The sequence below is a fragment of the Gracilinanus agilis genome, chromosome 2 (genome assembly GCF_016433145.1).
Source record: "Gracilinanus agilis isolate LMUSP501 chromosome 2, AgileGrace, whole genome shotgun sequence".
NCBI lineage: Eukaryota > Metazoa > Chordata > Mammalia > Didelphimorphia > Didelphidae > Gracilinanus > Gracilinanus agilis.
The window spans coordinates 618,685,960-618,704,729 of record NC_058131.1 but is presented as its reverse complement, the minus strand read 5'-3'; the positions used below and the strand labels follow the sequence as shown (position 1 = coordinate 618,704,729).

At 36.8% G+C, this 18,770-nt stretch overlaps 1 protein-coding gene across 4 annotated transcripts in view; it reads left to right on the top strand.

The window, feature by feature from the left end:
- SORCS1 (sortilin related VPS10 domain containing receptor 1) overlaps positions 1 to 18,770 on the top strand; it is a 746,046-nt gene that overhangs the window by 250,424 nt on the left and 476,852 nt on the right. The window lies entirely within an intron of this gene.

The following is an 18,770-nucleotide window of genomic DNA, read 5'->3' as shown; positions in this document are numbered from 1 at the left end:
GCAACAAAAATCTTAAATAGAATACTAGCAAAGAGACTCCAGCAAATAATTAAGATCATCCACCATGATCAGGTGGGATTTATACCAGGAATGCAAGGTTGGTTCAACATTAGGAAAACCATCCACATAATTGATCATATCAACAGTCTAACAAACAAAAATCACATGATCATCTCAATAGATGCTGAAAAAGCCTTTGACAAAATACAGCATCCATTCCTATTGAAAACACTGAAAAGTATAGGAATAGAAGGACCTTTCCTAAAAATAATAAACAGTATATGCCTAAAACCATCAACAAACATCATATGCAATGGGGATAAATTAGAAGTCTTCCCAATAAAAATAGGAGTAAAACAAGGATTCCTATTATCACCTCTATTATTCAACATAGTACTAGAAACACTAGCAGTTGCAATTAGAGAAGAAAAAGAAATTGAAGGTATCAAAATAAGGAAGGAGGAGACTAAGCTATCACTCTTTGCAGATGATATGATGGTATACTTAAAAAATCCTAGAGAATCAACGAAGAAGCTTGTAGAAATAAACAACAACTTTAGTAAAGTTGCAGGATACAAAATAAATGCACATAAATCATCAGCATTTCCATACATTTCCAACACAAATAAAACTAGATTTAAACAATTGGAAAGCTATTGATTGTTCATGGGTAGGATGAGGTAACATAATAAAAATGACAATTCTACCCAAATTAATTTACCTATTTAGCGCCATACCTATCAAGCTACCAAAAAACTTCTTTGCTGAATTAGAAAAAACTATAACAAATTTCATTTGGAATAACAAAAGATCAAGTATATCAAGGGAAATAATGAAAAAAAATGTGAAGGAAGGGGGCCTAGCTGTACCAGATATTAAACTATACTATAAAATAGCAGTCATCAAAACAATATGGTACTGGCTAAGAGATAGAGAGGAGGATGAGTGGAATAGACTTGGGATAAATGACATCAGCAAGACAGTGTATGATAAACCCAAAGAGCCCAACTTTTGGGACATGAATCCACTATTTGACAAAAACTGCTGGGAAATATGGAAAACAATATGGGAGAGATTAGGTCTAGATCAACATCTCACACCCTACACGAAGATAAATTCAGAATGGGTGAACGACTTGAATATAAAGAGGGAAACTATAAATAAGTTAAGTGAACACAGAATAGTATACTTGTTAGATCTGTGGGAAAGGAAAGACTTTAAAACCAAGCAAGAGTTAGAGAAAATTACAAAATGTAAATTAAATGGTTTTGTTTATATTAAACTTAAAAGCTTTTGTACAAACAAAAACAATGTAGTAAAAATCAGAAGGGAAACAACAAATTGGGAAAAAAATCTTTATAACGAAAAACTCTGACAGGGGTCTAATTACTCAAATATACATGGAGTTAAATCAATTGTATAAAAAATCAAGCCATTCCCCAATTGACAAATGGGCAAGGGACATGAATAGGCAATTTTCAGGTAAAGAAATCAAAAGTATCAATAAGTACATGAGAAAGTGTTCCAAATCTCTAATAATTAGAGAAATGCAAATCAAAACAACTCTGAGGTATCACCTCACACCTAGCAGATTGGCTAAAATGAAAGAAGGGGAGAGTAATGAATGTTGGAGGAGATGTGGCAAAATTGGGACATTAATGCATTGCTGGTGGAGTTGTGAACTGATCCAGCCATTCTGGCTGGCAATTTGGAATCATGGTCAAGGGGCTATAAAAGAATGCCTGCCCTTTGATCCAGCCATACCATTGTTGGGTTTGTACCCCAAAGAGATCATAGATAAACAGACTTGTAAGAAAATATTTATAGCTGTGCTTTTTGTGGTGGCAACAAACTCGAAAAGGAGGGTATGTCCTTCAATTGGGGAATGGCTTAACAAACTGTGGTATATGAGGGTGATGGAATACTATTGTGCTAAAAGGAATAATAAACTGGAGGAGTTCCAGGCGAACTGGAGAGACCTCCGGGAACTGATGCAGAGCGAAAGGAGCAGAGCCAGAAAAACATTGTACACAGAGACTGATATACTGTGGTAAAATCGAATGTAATGGACCTCTGTACCAGCAGCAATGCAATGACCCAGGACACCTCTGAGGGATGTATGGTAAAGAAAGCTACCCACATTCAGAGGAAGGACTGCAGGAGAGGAAACATATAAGAAAAGCAACTGCTTGAACGCATGGGTCGGGGTGGACATGATTGGGGATGTGTACTCGAAACTACCACACCAATGCAACCACCAACAATTTGGAAATAGGTCTTTACACATGACAAAACCAGTGGAAATGTGAGTTGGCCATGGGTGGGGGGAGTGCGTGGGGTGAAGGGGAAATAGGAGCATGAATCATGTAACCATGTTAAAAATGTTTATTAATAAATGTTTAAATTCAAAAAAATATATAACAGTTTTATATTTTCTTTGCATATTTTTGAGTGAATTCATGTGGAATTCATCTTTGAAAGGACTTTTGAATGCAAACCTGAATACTACCTGTTTTTTTTTTTTTCGCTTCTTTGGCTCCTTTCCCTTTTCCTTCCCTTTCCTCTTTCTTTCTTCTTGTTTTCCTCCCAAACATGTTTAATATTCCAATTACTCTCCTCAGAAGTCTCATAAAATGTTGCCCCTTAAAATTAATGGCTTCTACAAATGTGGTCTGACTGGATCAGAATACAATAGATCTGCCACTGATGCTATCATATGGACACTGCGCTTTTCCTTATGCTGCCTGTTGTTTATCTCAGCTTTCTTGACTACCACGTTACTCTGTTGAGTCATATTGAATGTCTGGTCTACTAATACCCCCAAATCTTTTCAGACAAATGGTTTTTTAATCACACACCCCCACTTTCTTTTTGGGAAGCTTATGTTTGTGAACCAAAGTGTAAATGTTACTATTGATCATTACTCTTAAGCATTTAACTCCCTTAAATGTCAGTTTTATTATATCTGAACCAGTGTTCTTACAAGTACAAAGGGTTTCTTTGAATACCGATTATCAGCTAAGTTAGCTAGTTCTTTCAGCTTTCTGTTACCTTGAAAATATGTAAGTTGTCTATGCTTCTTTGAAAGGCATTGTTAGAAATGTAAAATAGAGTATGGTCAAGAACAGATTCCTAGGAAACATCATTGGCAACCTTCCAAAACTACTCAAACTATTATTCAGTCATTCAGTCAACTGGCATTACCTACTCTGTGCCACACTGTGTTTAACATAGTGGATTCAAAGAAAGACAAAAAATCAGACCCTGTTCTCAAGGATCTCATAATTTGGTTGGGGAGACAACACATAAATCTTTATGTACAGAAAATATACAAAAGAGTATTTCAAGGTAATCTCAAAAAGAAGGCATTAAGGTTAATGCATTTTGGGAAAAGCCATATTGAGCAGAAGGTAGTACTTCAACAGGGATTTCAAGAAAGCCAGGGAAGCCAAGTGGTAGAGGTGAAGAAAGAAAGTGTTCTAGGTATGAGGAACAACCAATTCTAACCAGGGATGTACTAACTCCAAACTTGGAGTTAGGAGATTGAGTGTCTATAGAATAGTTAGGAGGCCATTAGTGGCTATTTTGTGTATCCAGTCATTGACATAGTTACGATATCACTTAAGTGTATTATTGTGTAGCTCATATCACTCATTTCCAATTCCTGGACATCTCTCCATCTTAGTTTCTGCCTCCTGGCTTCTTTGTTTCCTTCAAGTTACAACTAACTTCTTTCCTACCGCAAGAAATCTTTCCTAGTCTCTTTAATGCTAGTGCCCCTCCCTGAGATTTTTCAATTAATCTTGTATTTATCATGTTTTTTTTGTTGTTGTCTTCCCCCATTAGACTGTAAGATCCTTGATATCAGGGAATGTTTTTGCTTTTCTTTGGAATTCCCAGTACTTAACACTATGCCTTGTACATAGGAATTGCTTTAAATAATCTCTAACTTGACTTGATTTAACCTCTCTGTGTCCTAGGCAAATACAGAAGACTTATCTGATAGAGTGTAAGCTCCTTAAGAGAAAGGTTTTGTGAAAGTTTCATTATATCCCCAGTACTTATCAGATTACCTAACACTTAGTAGGTCCTTAATGATTGCTTACTGATGTAACTTCACAGTAGTTTCTACAAAAATAACGGGAAAAATTTTGTCAAATGTCTTGATGAAATCCAGGTAAATAATGAATGTGTCATTCCTTTGATTTACCAAGATAATAATTGTTTTAAAAAAAGTGAGATGGTTCTATCATGATCAGTTCCTGGTGAATCCAGTCTATCATCTTTTTATAGTCATTACATCCTTTTCTACATATTCACTCATCATCCCATTAATAAAATTGAGCAGCTGATGTAGGATAGTGCTAGGTGAATGAATGATTATGCTACCAGGTATATTTACTCCTAGGTCATTGCCTGATTTCTTCAATCAGAGGAGCATAGCTGGCTGTCACATAATTAATGAAATAACTAATTAATTATGCAGCTATAGAATGCAGTTTGTATTTGGGTCATTACAAGGCATTATTTTCAGGCTAATTACTCAGCTACTCTATCAGCAGGTTGTCAGTATTTATGTGAATGTTTTTCCAATGACTATAGTATTCTTCATAGTTCATCAGATCCTTTGATGGCTACATACAATTATCCCACTCTTCCCCTTGCCCCAGGTTTTTAGAGATAGATCCTGAAACCCACACCAAATTATCAAAGTAATAAATCCTTTCTCTTGTGCTCTGAGACCTCATCCACTGCTTTTAGGGTCTTGCCTTCTTTTTTGACTGACTTCATTTATGTTATATGGAATCACTTTTTAATGGACACAAGATTTCTTTAGAAATGCAGGAAAGATAACTGAAAAGATAAGAGTGTAGCCAAATAAATTATATGGAGCTTTTTAGTAGCAAGGTAGCATGAAACTGCATTTTATCTGCTCCCATTAGTTAGAAAATGAGAAAAAATAAGAGAAGGGTCTACAGAATTTAGACCTTGGCAAGGTTGCCTTGACAACTTCTCTGAGAAAAGGAATGAGGGAGAAGAGCTAAAAGTTGGTACCAATATCTCCAAGAGTTCACATCTAAAGTATTTCTTACATATCCAGTCTGACTGGCCTGACTTTGATCCAGGCAGGTTTTCACTTCACTCTACTAATTCTCATCTGTTATAGATCTTCACACTGTGTCATAATTAATCTAAAAATATTTAGAATCTGTATGCACTTATATGTTATATATATACATATATATAAATGTGTGTATAGATGTTATGTTAAAAATATGTTATCTCCCCTGATAGACTATAAATTATCTCCCTTGATAGACTATAAATTTCTTGGGAATGGGGATTATTTTTTTCTTTTCCTTCCTTCTTTTCTATAGGTTGTCATCCCCATTAATTTGTAATCTTGAAAGCAGGTACTGTCTTTGGTCTCTTTCTGTATTCTATAGGCTTAACAAAGTGCCTAGCACATGGTAGGCACTTAATAAATTTTCATTTATTAACAAATTTTGTTTTTTTATTCCCACTACTTAGCACAATAATATTTAGAAAATAAAGTAGGTGCTCAATAGATGCTTTTTAACCTATCATTTAAGGGCAGATAGGTAGCACAATGGTTCTGTCTCTAGGCCTAGAGTTGGGAGGACTTGAGTTCAAATACAGCTGCAAACACTTCCAGCTTTATGATTCTGGACAAGTCATTTAAAACTCCAATTGCTCAGGCCTAGAGACGGGGTCCTAGGTTCAAATCCGGCCTCAGACACTTCCCAGCTGTGTGACCCTGGGCAAGTCACTTGACCCCCATTGCCTACCCTTACCACTCTTCCATCAAGGAGCCAATACACAGAAGTTAAGGGTTTAAAAATTAAAAAAACAAAAACAAAAACAAAAACAAAAAAAACTCCATTTGCTTAGTCCTTGCTGCTCTTCACCTTAGAACTGATACTAAGATAGAAGGTAGGGATTTAAAAAAATGAGTATGGAATCCTTGTCTCCAAAGAACCTATAGTTAGTTTTGGCTTAGTGCTAGTCTTTCCTTCTATTTATTTGTCTTGCTTTGTTGGGAGAGGTTGGGGAGGCACCATGACTTATTCTTCTGCTCATACAAACATTTGATGGGGTAGGACCAAGATAAAACAAACATGAAATGTTATTCTTCTTCTGACTTTATTTGTCCTCATTCTACCTCAAATCTACATTAGGGAAAGAATATGGTAAACCTTAGCACAAATATATTCTAGAATATCTCACAATCAAAATCAAGCTCAGTTGACCTATGGTCTTCAAAATCTATTCTTTTCCTTTTTCTGAAAAGTGGGAAAACACTTACTCTTAGTTTTACTGGCAGTGGCTTTGAAACCACATATTCCAGGTCTTTCAGTAAACACAGTTGTAGTTATTGGACTGACAATGTGAATTCTTCAAGACTGGGAAAGTGTTCTCTTACTTTTACCTAATTATCTTGAGAATCAACTCTATGTTAGCCATATTTATTCTATCCTTTTATGTGCAAATGTTTTTCCTGGCAGAAGGAAAGGTGGAAGCAAAATCACAGTTGAATATTTTTCTTTTGCTTTGTCATCTTTTGTCATCCCATCTATCTCAAGCAACAGCTCTGTACCTTCATTGCTCTTTAATTTTTTCCTAAATGGGTTTATATAATGCCCTTTTTCTTGTCCTTAGCTTTCCTCCTGAGTCTTATTTGTCTGAACTGTCGTATTCCTGACACTTTTCCTGAATCCATACTCTCCTTTAAAAAAAATCTTCCATCTTAGAATCAATACTAAATATTGGTTCCAAAGCAGAAGAGAGGTAAGGGCTAGGCAATTGGGGTTAAGTGACTTGCTCAGAGTTACACAGCTAAGAAGTAACTGATATCAGATTCAAATCCAGCACCTCTCATTTCCATACCTGGCTCTCTAGCCACTAAGTCATCTAGCTGCCTCCATACTATTCCTTTGTATTCGTCTTCCATTACATGCCTCTTCCTCCATCCTTTCTGCATTATTTTGGTAGACTAAGTTGGTTAGTAAATTCCTTCTATGTCCTTATCCATCTTTTCCATTGACTTCCTCCTTTCCTCATCATAGGAATTCTTTCTCTTTGTGTCTTTAGAATTTTATCCTTGAAAGTTTCTGATCCTTCTTTAGTTGACTTCCCTATATAATTTTAGGCTATGAGATCTTACCTATCTTTTATCGGAATGCTTTGAAAACTGCATTCACCAAATCTAGCAGGTGAGTAAGACTATGCTTGGCTTTACTCTCCTCTATTACAAATTCTATAATGGATTTGTAACTGCACCTTACCTAGAGGTATAGAAGACAGAGTACTGCTCTTGGGGACAAGAAAACTTGACTTCAAATCTGGCCTCAGACACTTAACTAGCTTTGTGACCCTGGGCAAGTCACTTAATATCTGCTCAATTACTTTAATTGTAAAATGAGGGTAATAATATCACTCACCACATAAGGTTGTTGTGAAGATCAAATGAAATAATATTTCTAAAATGCTTAGTATCTGACACATGGTAGGAATTTAATAAATGATTGTTCCCTTCTCTCTCCCATTCCCAAGATTTTTATCATTTGCATCCTAGAAATAATTTTCTTCCTTGTTGTACATAATTGAATCCAGAATAGAAATTTACATTATCCATTCCTCTGTCTTTGGGAAAATGAAATTATTATAAGGTCATATTAACAAACGACTAGCTATTCTTCTTTTGGCAGAGAAAGACCTTTAGCAAATGTCTGGATAATTGAAGTTCATCACTATTATATCATCCCCTTCCTGTCAAGATTGTGATGAAACATCACTTTAAAAAAAATCTTCTGCATAAAGACTAAAGTAACTTCTTAAAATTGTGTCTTTTTTTGGGAAAGCAGTGAGTAAGCTTACAAGATAAAGAATCAGAGGAAAAAGATCTAGAAGGAGGCTTAAGGATCATAGGTTTGGAACTGAAAGGGAACTTAGAGACCATTTGTTCTGACAGTCCTATTCCCTCACTATACAAAAGAAGATATGGAGCCCTAAATAGACTGTGACTAGGCACAGCTAGGTGTCTCTGTGGATGGAGAGCCAGGCCTGGAGACCAAAGGTTCTGGGTTCAAATTTGGCCTCAGACATGGCTTAGCTGTGTGACCTTGGACAAGTCACATAACCACATTATCTAATCCTTCGCACTCTTCTGCCTTGGAACTGATACTTAATACTGATTTTTAAGATGGGAAATAAGGGTTTAAAAAAAGCAGTGACTTGTATTAAGTGACACAATTATAAGTGCCAAAAATAGGATTTGTACCCAGGTCCTGACCTTTGAAATAAAAATAAATGGATTGGGTAGTCTGGTGTTATAGTTTTAACAAAGTTATTAGGGACAATATCAGAATTGCACAGACTTGGGTAGGCTAACCAGAGAGACTGATAGGATACTCACAATGATGTAACCAGGGTTTATTAAACAAGGACAGGAAGGGAAGAGGATTGGGACAATCTAACTACTTTATATGAGTAATGCCTCCCACCAAAACTCAATAGTTGTTATACCAGATTGTAACTCTCTCTCTCTCTTACTCTCTCTCTCTCTCTCTCTCTCTCTCTCCCCCTAAAGATCCCAGTTCCTCACTAACCAAAATTCGCCCCCCCACACCTTTTGCTGATAACTAGAGCAGAGAAACAGGCTGGATGGTAAGCAGGTCCAGAAGGTCAAAAGGGAAAGATTCTCACTGACAGTTGGCTTCAAGGTTTTGACAAGAGTCCCAGCAGAAACAGAACTATCAGGAACAAACAGGAAACAAACGGGAACCAGATGCATATCTAGAAAGAAGGGGAGTTATGGTCTAACCCACTCAGTCTACCTGAGAAGTCCAGACATACACACTCAACCACTTCCAAGGAGATAAGCTGCTTATAGAAGAAGTCCACACACTGTCTCCCTCATGAAAGTTCAACCGCCCCCAGGAGTGACTCACTCTCCAGGGTTCTGAAATCTCCCAGTCTCTGCTTTGCTAGCATTTCCTGCTTTCCCATGATTTCCCTATAACACCTTCCAAATTCAGTACTCTTTCCACTGCATCATCACTTAGTCACGGGGTCATGGGATGAAACATTCAGTTCATAAGCATTTATTAAGCACCTTTATTGTGCCAGAAAATGTGCTAAGCCCTGGAGATACAGTGAAAGGCAAAAATGCACTGCCTGCTCTCAAGGAACTAGAATTCTAATGGGTATGATAACATGAAAGGAAATACACACACACACACACACACACACACACACACACACACATATATATATACACACACATATATGTATATGTGTATAAGATATATATTATATTTGTTATATGTATCATAACTAAGTACGTACAGCTTTTAAATGGAAGGTGATCTAGTGGGAAGACACTGAGAAAGGAATCCTGTAGTCTGGAATTCAAGGAATATCTTGAAAGACACCAGTAAAGCCAGGAGTCAAAAACAAGGAGAGGGAACATTCTAGGCATGGGGGTGGGAGGAAAGCAGCCAGAGAAAAGGTGAAAAATTGGCAAATGGACAATCATATGGCAAGAACAGCAAAAAGGACAGTGTCACTGGATTGCTGAATTTATTATCATTGTCATCATCATAATTAACATCTATATAGCACTTTGAGGTTTATAAATCACTTTTACATATATTATTATGTCACTTGACCCTCACAACAGCCATGTTAAGTAGGTAATATTATTATTCCTAGTTCATAAATGAGGAAACTGAGGCAGAGAGAGGTTAATTGACTTACCCATGGTCCTATAATAAATTAAAAGTTTGGAATGGAATTTGAACTCAGTTCTTCATGAATCCAAATTCAGCAAGCCAAGCACTGCATTGTCTGGCTGCCTCCCAGAGGGTATTAAAGTATAAGATGACTGGAAAGGTAGGAAAGGAGCCAGAATTTTAAGGGCTTCAAAAGCCAGAGGATTTTATAATAGATTAGGACCTGTCATTACTCTCCTCTGCTATTGTTCCCATGAACTAAAATGACATGTTTAGATTGTGCCAAGGGGATTTAAGATCTGCTAGGAAAGAACTAGACAATAGCTGCTATGATTTTCAAGATAAAACTGTGTAAACACATGTAAATTTTGTTATACATGTGTATAATATACATAATATGTAATTATTATCCATACATGCATAATATACATAATGTATAATTATTACATATATAAAAACATTCATTTCATCTAAGTCACATCGTCTCTTCCCTGAGCATCATCTTCCATGAAGACTTTCTAAGAGTTTGCTGTCATGTGTCTCAATCAAGCTTTTCATATTTAAAATTTCTTTTCAACAAAATATATCCTAAATTGGTTTTATAACCCAAATAATATAAACTACTTATATGTAAATATATGCATACATATGCAGGTGACATCTCTTGCTTATGTTAAAACCTTAAGCTTAATGTGTTCCAATTCTTTTGTAGACTTTATCTCATTTGATGCCCTAGGAAATAAGTACTACTTTACTCCCTTCTGAAGGCAGCTAGATCATACATTAGATAGAATGATGAAATTGGAGTCAGGAAGAACTGAGTTCAAATTTCTTCTCAAACCTGTAATTAACTATATGACGCTGGGCAAGTCAATTAACCTTTCTCGGCTTCAATTTTTTTATTTTCAAGATCAAAATATTCCTTTTTTTTTACAGATGAGAAAACTGAGGCAGAAAAAAAGTTGAAATAATTTACCCTAAGCCACTCACACAATTAATAATTGTCTGAGATGGAGCTTGAACACAGGTCAGGTTATCTTGCAGATCAATCCAGTACTGTGTTTGCTATGCCTTATAGCTTCTCAGAGTAACACAACTTCTAGAAGAGTAAAGTTAGGGGAAGTTAAATAGCCTTTTCACTTCCCTTTTTCTAGGATTTACAGTCATGAAAGAATCTAGCTTGGGTTTAAGTCTTGGGTTACCAATAACTGTTTTTTCTGTTCTTCTTTTTTGACATCGCCTTTGTTTCATTGTACCCTTTGGTAAAAGGAGGAAAAATCCAAACAATAACCAGGCTGGCCTTGCTATTTTTCATCACATTCTTGTCTGTGACAGTCATTCCACACTCTGACATGAAGGACAACATAACAGGCATGTCTTAATTCATTAGGCTCTTGCAAGTGAGCTAGTGACTGTCTTGAAAAACAGCATTAAATACAAACTAGCATTTCACAGTCCAAATAACACCAAAATGTGAACCAAGATGGAGAAGTAGGAAGAGACAGGCTTGCCTCAACTCATTGTATTGGAGGCAGAAAAAAATGAGCAGAGGAAAAGACAGCTTCTGAACATAAGGAGTCCCTCATCATTAACACACAGTTTGGTGCTCAATGGCGTGTTCACTGTGTGCGTGTCCTAGTTTAAAAATGCCTTAATATTTAGATAGTGTCTGTAATTCAGATAGATCTCAAAGTTCTCATTTAACTACCATCCTCCTAAAGAACACACATCAGTGCATTAAAGGGGTCCCCAGGGCACACCTGGTCCATTCCTCTCCATCCAAGCCAGGACTGCAGAAATTCAGATCTATTAACATATGCTTTGAAGTTTATAAAAGCTTACCTCATCTCACAGTGGCTCAATGGGAGGGTTTTTCTCTTTTTTCCAAAATATTTCAGAGAATTTTAGGTCACTTGATTCTTCCTAGAAAGAACTTTTCTAGAAAGACTCTTTTTTTCTAGAAAAGATAACAGTTTATCTGTATTAGGTGGAACTGTTCACTTTTCTCCAGGCAATATGGCATCATGGAAAGCAAACTATTCAAATCTAGTCTCAGACATTTCCACTCTGTACGACCCTGGGCAAGTCACCTCACCCCAATTGCTTGGTCCTTACTGCTCTTCTGCCTTGAAACTAATACTTAGTATCAATTCTAAGCCAGAAGTTAGGGCTTATTTTAAAATTAAAATTATTTTTTTTTCAAAAAGGAAGAAAGAAAGAATGAGAGTGAATCAGAAAAGCCCAGTTGTAGATCCCATGTGGGTAGTAACTTTCTATAAAACCCTGTATTAGTTATTCACTTTCTTAGAGTTTCAAATCACTCATTTGTAAAATGAAGCACTTGACTATGATCAGCACTTGGCACAAGACCCAGCACATTGTTGTTGTTATCGTCTTTCAGTGTCTTCCTCTTTATGACTGATGGACCATAGTTATCTACAGAATTTTTATGGTGAGAATACTAGAGTGGTTTGCCATTTCTTTCAGTAGATCCATTGAATCCTTTTGACATATAGTAGGTGCTTAATAAACATTTATCTATTGGTCATTTGATTAGGTCTGATGTACTTTTTAGTTCCAACAATTTACAATGATTTTCGTAAAGCTTTACAGGCTTCAAAGCACCTTTACATATATTACATATTTACATATATAACAAATATTCTCTCATTTGAGAGTCCAACAACACTGGAAGGTAATCAAAATAGATATTTGTATGAGAGTACTTCAGTGGAAGTAATTACAGAAGGTCTTGGCACTTTAGTTGACTAAAACAATCCATCCCAGAAATAATCACAAGGTAGTACGTATTGATTCGAAATGATTATAAGGTCTATTTATACAAAGAAGAGGGAAGGACCACATAAGAATTCTTGGTACAAGAAGAACTTTTTTTCTTGGAAGAAACCTTATGAAGTTCCCCTTAGGTGTAGTCCTCAGCTGGTCTCTAAGAATCTTTATGTTAGAGACTGTGGCTGGGAATTCTCTCCACCATAAATGGAGACAGTTTCATTCTCTGAAGCTGCCACTTTCCTTGAGTGACAATCTTGTCACTGTTTCTCCTTAGTGTTCCTTCCTGCTTAAGGGAACACTTGTGGTAAAAGGGATAATTCAAAATTTCTGGTGCTGAAATACCCTTTTCCTTTCATGGAGTTCTCATGCATCATCCCTCATGTGATTATCACTTGACCTGCTTTTGCCCTTGTGTTTCTGTGCTTCAGGCTGGAGGCATTGTTCCCCGTAGATGCTGCCTCTCTGATCCCATGTAGGTGCGTCATCTGCTGCCATTTCTGCCTCTCCATCAACACGGAGGGAGAGAAAAAAAGAGTCAGGGATAAAAATGCAGAAGCAGAGATACAGAGAGTGAAGGAAGGTATTCCTTCAAGAGAGACAGAGAGAGAGAGAGACAGTGAGACACAGAAAGAGAGAGAACTTATTGCCCCTCCACCTCTCCAACCCCTAATCAGAATGATTTCCTCTCAGTTGGCCTGCTTGCAACTTTCAAACTGGATACCTTATCACTTGGATGGAAATGCTTAACTCTGGACTGATTCACTGCTGAGCTGACTACTGTTTTTACACTTTGCCCCTAAGGTGTCTCTGAATCAATTGAGAGATCTTAAGATGTTTCCTATGTTGTGTCAGCTAACTTTCATCCAATGGACAAAGCTCTATAATCCTTGCAAATTGATTGAGAACTTATTCACACATTATGGAGTTGTTGGAACATCCTTTAACACCTCCTACTTTGTGATTACTTTCTGGGATTGATTGATTCAAATTAGGTGTCTCTTCTTTCTGTAATTACATAATTGAGGTGGGGAGTAGGAAACTCTCACTTAAATATTATCAACTTCATGCTACGGATGACAACCTAAAGCCAAGAAAGATACAGTTATTTGTTAATCTCACCGGGCTGGTCAGTGAAAGAGTCAATTCTTGGCTCCAGTTTTTCTAAGCTTCCTTCTATTATACAATTTTGTCTGAGCATGCTCAGAGTGGAGCACAGTAATTAGTTAATCACTAAGTGTTTAGTAACCGTGAGCCAGGTACAGTTTGGAATATAGATAGAGTGCTGAAACAATCCTTAACCTCAGGGAGGTTAAATTCTACCTGGAATAGCCATAGAACCACAAGAGACATGAGAGGAGAGAGAGTGAACCTAAAATTACATGGGAGTTGACTCTTCCTTCTGGAATATTGCTACCTAAAGAAGTCAAATACACAAAATATGATGCTATAGAAAGAAAACTGGCACTAATGCCAATGGGCTTAGGTTCAGATTCCCTGTGATATATACCATCTATGTGATCTTAGACAAGTCATATTGACTTCTTTGTGCCTTAATTTCCTTATCTATAAAAGGAAGAAGAAGGACTAGATGGTCTCTGGCATCCTTTCTTGCCCTATGGCTATGAAATTAGTATTATGTAAACAGTAGATAGCATGATGACCTTGGCCTCAAGTGAAGATGATACCACTGCTTTTGTGTCTATTGATGGAGAATGGAGCACAGAATCAAGAAGAGAACCCAAAATGAGAAAGTGGTTCATTAATTTGGACATTTTTATATATTTCAAAGAATCCGTTCAGTTATTTACATATGTTCATTTCTGCATGAGCATATTCTGATATTATTCATGCCTTAAAAATTCTTAGGGAAGTGGTTATTTTTAACAACTCTTTCTTATAAAATATCTAATATGTTCTTCATTAATAAGTTCTGTAGCTAGGGGCAGCTAGGTGGCTCAGTGGATTGGGAGCCAAGCCTAGAGATAGGGGCAGTCCTAGGTTCGAATTTGACTTTAGACATTTCTTAGCAAGTCAATTAACCCCTAATTGCTTAGTCCTTACCACTCTTCTGCTTTGGAACTGGTTTTAAGATGGAAAGTAAAGGGTTTGTTTTTTTAAGTTCTGTTGCTTCTGAAAATTAAGAGCCATTATGGGACAGTCAAGGTCCTTCCTTGATTTCTGGGTCTTACCAAATCAACCTAGTCTCTTTCATAAATTTTGGATTATTTGGTGGTTCCCCTTGTAGAGTCACTGATAGTTAACGTCAGGGACTGTCTTAACTTAAGTATTTCTATCTCCAATACTTTTTGCAGTTGAGTCATTGTCAGTCATGCCTGACCCTTTTTTACCCTATTTGGGGTTTTCTTAGCAAAGATACTAGAGTAGCTTGGCATTTCTTTCTCTAGTTCATTTGAAAGATGAGGCAATGGAGGTAAATAGGGTTAGTGGCTTGCCTAAGGCCACATAGCTAATAAGTGTCTGAGGGTACATTTGAACTCGGGTCCTTCCGACTAAAGCTGACATTTTAATCCACTGTGGCACCTAGATGCCCTTGGCACATAGGAAGCTCTGAAGAAATCTTAATTATTCTTTTATTCATTGTAAATTAACTGGATTGTTCAGGATATGGGGGGATTATGATTAATTGAATTTTCTGTAGAGAACAGTAGAATCTTGGATTTAGAAATGACATTAAGATTCCTGTAGTTCAACTTCCTTCACAATATAGCATTCCCTTCCCTGCAACCATAAGTGGTACTTATCCAGCCTTTTCTTGAATACCTTCAGTCAGAGAAAAGAACAATGTGAGCATTTATATAGTACTTAAAAGTTTGCCTTGCCTGTCCTAATGTATTCTCATTTGATTCTCACAGCAATCCTGTGTGTAGGTGAAATTGTTATTCCCTTTTTGAAGATGAGGAAACTAAGACAAACAGAGGTTGTGATTTGCCCAGGATTGCCTCACACAGCCAGTAATTGTCTCAGACAGGATTCAAACTTGGGACTTTCTGACTTTAAGGACTACGTCTATTCTCTGCACCACCTTTCTGTTCATCTTACCAGCCTTGCACACAACCTCTTTGATTACTGAAATATTTTTTCTAATTGTATTTTTATAGTGTTTTCTTATAAATTTATTACCATGTAATGTATTCCTTCACTTTATTATACCCCTTCGAAGTCAGGCAGAACTAGTGGGAAAATTCTCAGAACTTTCCAGCCAATGCCTCATTTTTCATTATCTTCTCTGTTTGTTTTTGATTACACAAACATCACCCCACCTCCCAACTAGGTAACCTTCAGCAATAACCTTACTCATTTACTTTTCAGTTTCCTTTTTGTTGTTCCAAGAAAGGTAGCCCTGTTTTGCTAATGATCATCCCTGAGGAACAAGGAAAAATAACATGAAAAAAACATCTATCTGACCAAATTCATTGGGTCTTGGAGCCTAGAAGTTTAGAGTTTCTTTAATAACTTGGCCACATCTTGTCCTGCCTACATTATCTCTAGGATTCCCTAATACTTTCTGATCAGCCAGGAAGTTTTCCTCCTTATCCTTTTTCTGACCATGGTTCTTTTCCATTGAAATGTCCTCTTTCTTCCCCTCTGATAGGTCAAATATGGTTCATTCTTTAAGGCCTTACTCAGGTCCTACTTCCCCAAATACATCAACTCACATTAATTCTCTATATTCTCTAAATTAGTAGTTATTTTCTTGTATTATATGATTTAACACTTTGTATAGTGTTCTGTTTTTAAGCATACATGTCATATTTCTAAATAGATTATAAGCTCCTTGAGGGCAGGAACCATACCATATGTCATTCAGCATAGACTGGGTATATAAAGAAGAATTAATTTTGTTACCTTAAGGATCTGCAATTTTATTGGTGCAAAAGAAAAACCTTCCTATTTGAATTATAAGAAACTTACATCATCTAATTGGATTTGCTCTTCAGCTTTCAGTGTAGAAAAATATTCATCAGTTGGTGGCCTTTTGGTGATATATCTCTCTGTATTTAACTATGCTAGTCCTCAGATGCTAGACTGCTTTGATAATAGAATCCAAAAAAAGGCTCTGTATTGATTTTGTTTTTTTTTTTTTCTTCATTAATACCCCAATAATGCCACAGGGCTCTTCTATTGCTAGCTAAGTCCAGGCTAAGTGTTTTGGCCCTTGATCTCTTCAACATGTTCTAATTCTGCTGAGTAGTTAATTCGATTGCTAAACATCCAAAACTAAAGACAAAAATTGCAGGAACACAACTAAAAAGCAAGACAGTAAGGAATTCAAAGAGGCAAAGAAAAAAAAAGAATTCTCAAAAATCGATTGGAAGCATAACGAAAGGTTAGTGATTCTACTCTCTCTCTTGCTCTCATTCTGAAACAGAAAGATTAAATAGACTGATTCGAACAGATATGCTTTGAAAAACCATAAAGGATGCCTCTCTTCATGCTGTATTGATAAACTGCCGGTGTATGTCACTGTCATTTTAGTTTTACTAGCCCAGGAAGGAAGGGAAGCAAATGGACTCTTACCTCCTCTGCAGCCCCACCTCTTTTGCTATGGGAATTGCTTAAACAATTTCTCAGGGTGCATGTGTGTGGTTTCATACAGCTGCATGATGGGTTAAAGGGTTTCATCTCTGGTACTGCCCTTAATTCCCACTTTAGAGGAAGGATAGACGCGGTGCGCGAGAAACTGAACTTCATTATTGAGTTTACTGCTATATTGTATCACGAGTGCAACTATCCAGAAATGCTTTATGTTCACACCCCCATTTTCCTAGTGGGGGATTTATAGGCCTATTCGGGAAAATGTACTGAGGTAGAGAGGCAGCATAATTCTGTATCTTCAAACAAACAGCTACCCTGCTGCAGCTGATAAGCGCTCCTGGGATGGTGGTGATTGAAATTTAGCACTTAGAGTGCCTTAATTGGCAAACCTATCTATTAAGCATATGCCCCCATGGCAGTCCTACCATCTGAAGTCCCAATAGGGTGCCCTGCACCTAGTACATGTTTGCATTTTGCTAAAGGAGCAACTTTAAAACAAAGAAAGAATCAAAAGTCAACTGACTAACTTGGTCCCTGGAAAAGTCATGGATGATAGGGAATCCCAGAGTTCTGGCAGTCTTTTGTGTCTCTACAGTTCTTTATTGTCTTTAATTCAGGGAATCTCTATATATTGAGAAGTTTGGTGTTCTGCTTTGAGAAAGTTACCCTGCTTGTTCAAATGGGTTCCTTCAATAAATTGAGTTGTGAAGAGTTCACTTGTTGGTGGAAGTAGCAGGGGGAGAAAAAAGAATCATAACATCATAGATGTAGAGCTAGCAAGGATTTTATAAACCATCAAATATATCTCTAACTCATTTTACAGATGACAAAAATGAGATTCAAAGAGGGTTAGATGAATTTTCCAAGGTTGAATGGGCAGTAAACATGAAAGGCAGGATTGGAATACAAGTCTTTTCTCATCTGAGTTGGTATTTATTTCTCTGTAACATGCTAACATGGCTTCTGCTCTAAAAATGAAAAATAACAAGTTCTGGAAATAGGATACTGACGTATTTATGATGACAATTTCTATATTAATGGTAATAGACAAAAACTGGTGTCTTCTAATCAGATTGTAAGCCTCTTGAGGTCAAGAGCAAAGTTTTATTTTTTTTTTTTAAAAATACGCCTATAGCAGACTTATAAGCTCATAGTAGTTGTAGATAAAACAAACAAATGAATAGATGAAAGGGTAAAATGGTATAGTTGTGGCACAGTGAGACTAAAAAATGAAAGGAACTATATTGAATTTGCTAGAATCTTTAGGATGAGTTCCTAGCAAGCTTTCCCAGGAAATAGGGGCATGTTCTTCATTCCTCTTTGAAGCAGGTAAAGAGGTGGATGAATCTAAGCCCAGGAAAAAGGAGCACAGGTAATATGTTCTTCAGTAGAGGAATGGCCACTATTTTTTTACATTTCAGTGAGATAACTCAAGATATGATCAGACTAGAACCTGATAGCCCTCAGGGTTAAAATTTATGATTGAAGAAATTTCCTGGTATTAGGTAGCCATTGTGGGGGGATGTCTGTGTAGTTCAGCTTATGGCCCAGCCAACACTTCCTATGTCAATTTAAGCAGAAAGTCTTAACAATTCATTCAATTATGTTAAGCGCCCATTAAAGGAATTCTAAGTCTTCCCATGGGCCATTTCAGTTCTATGAGAT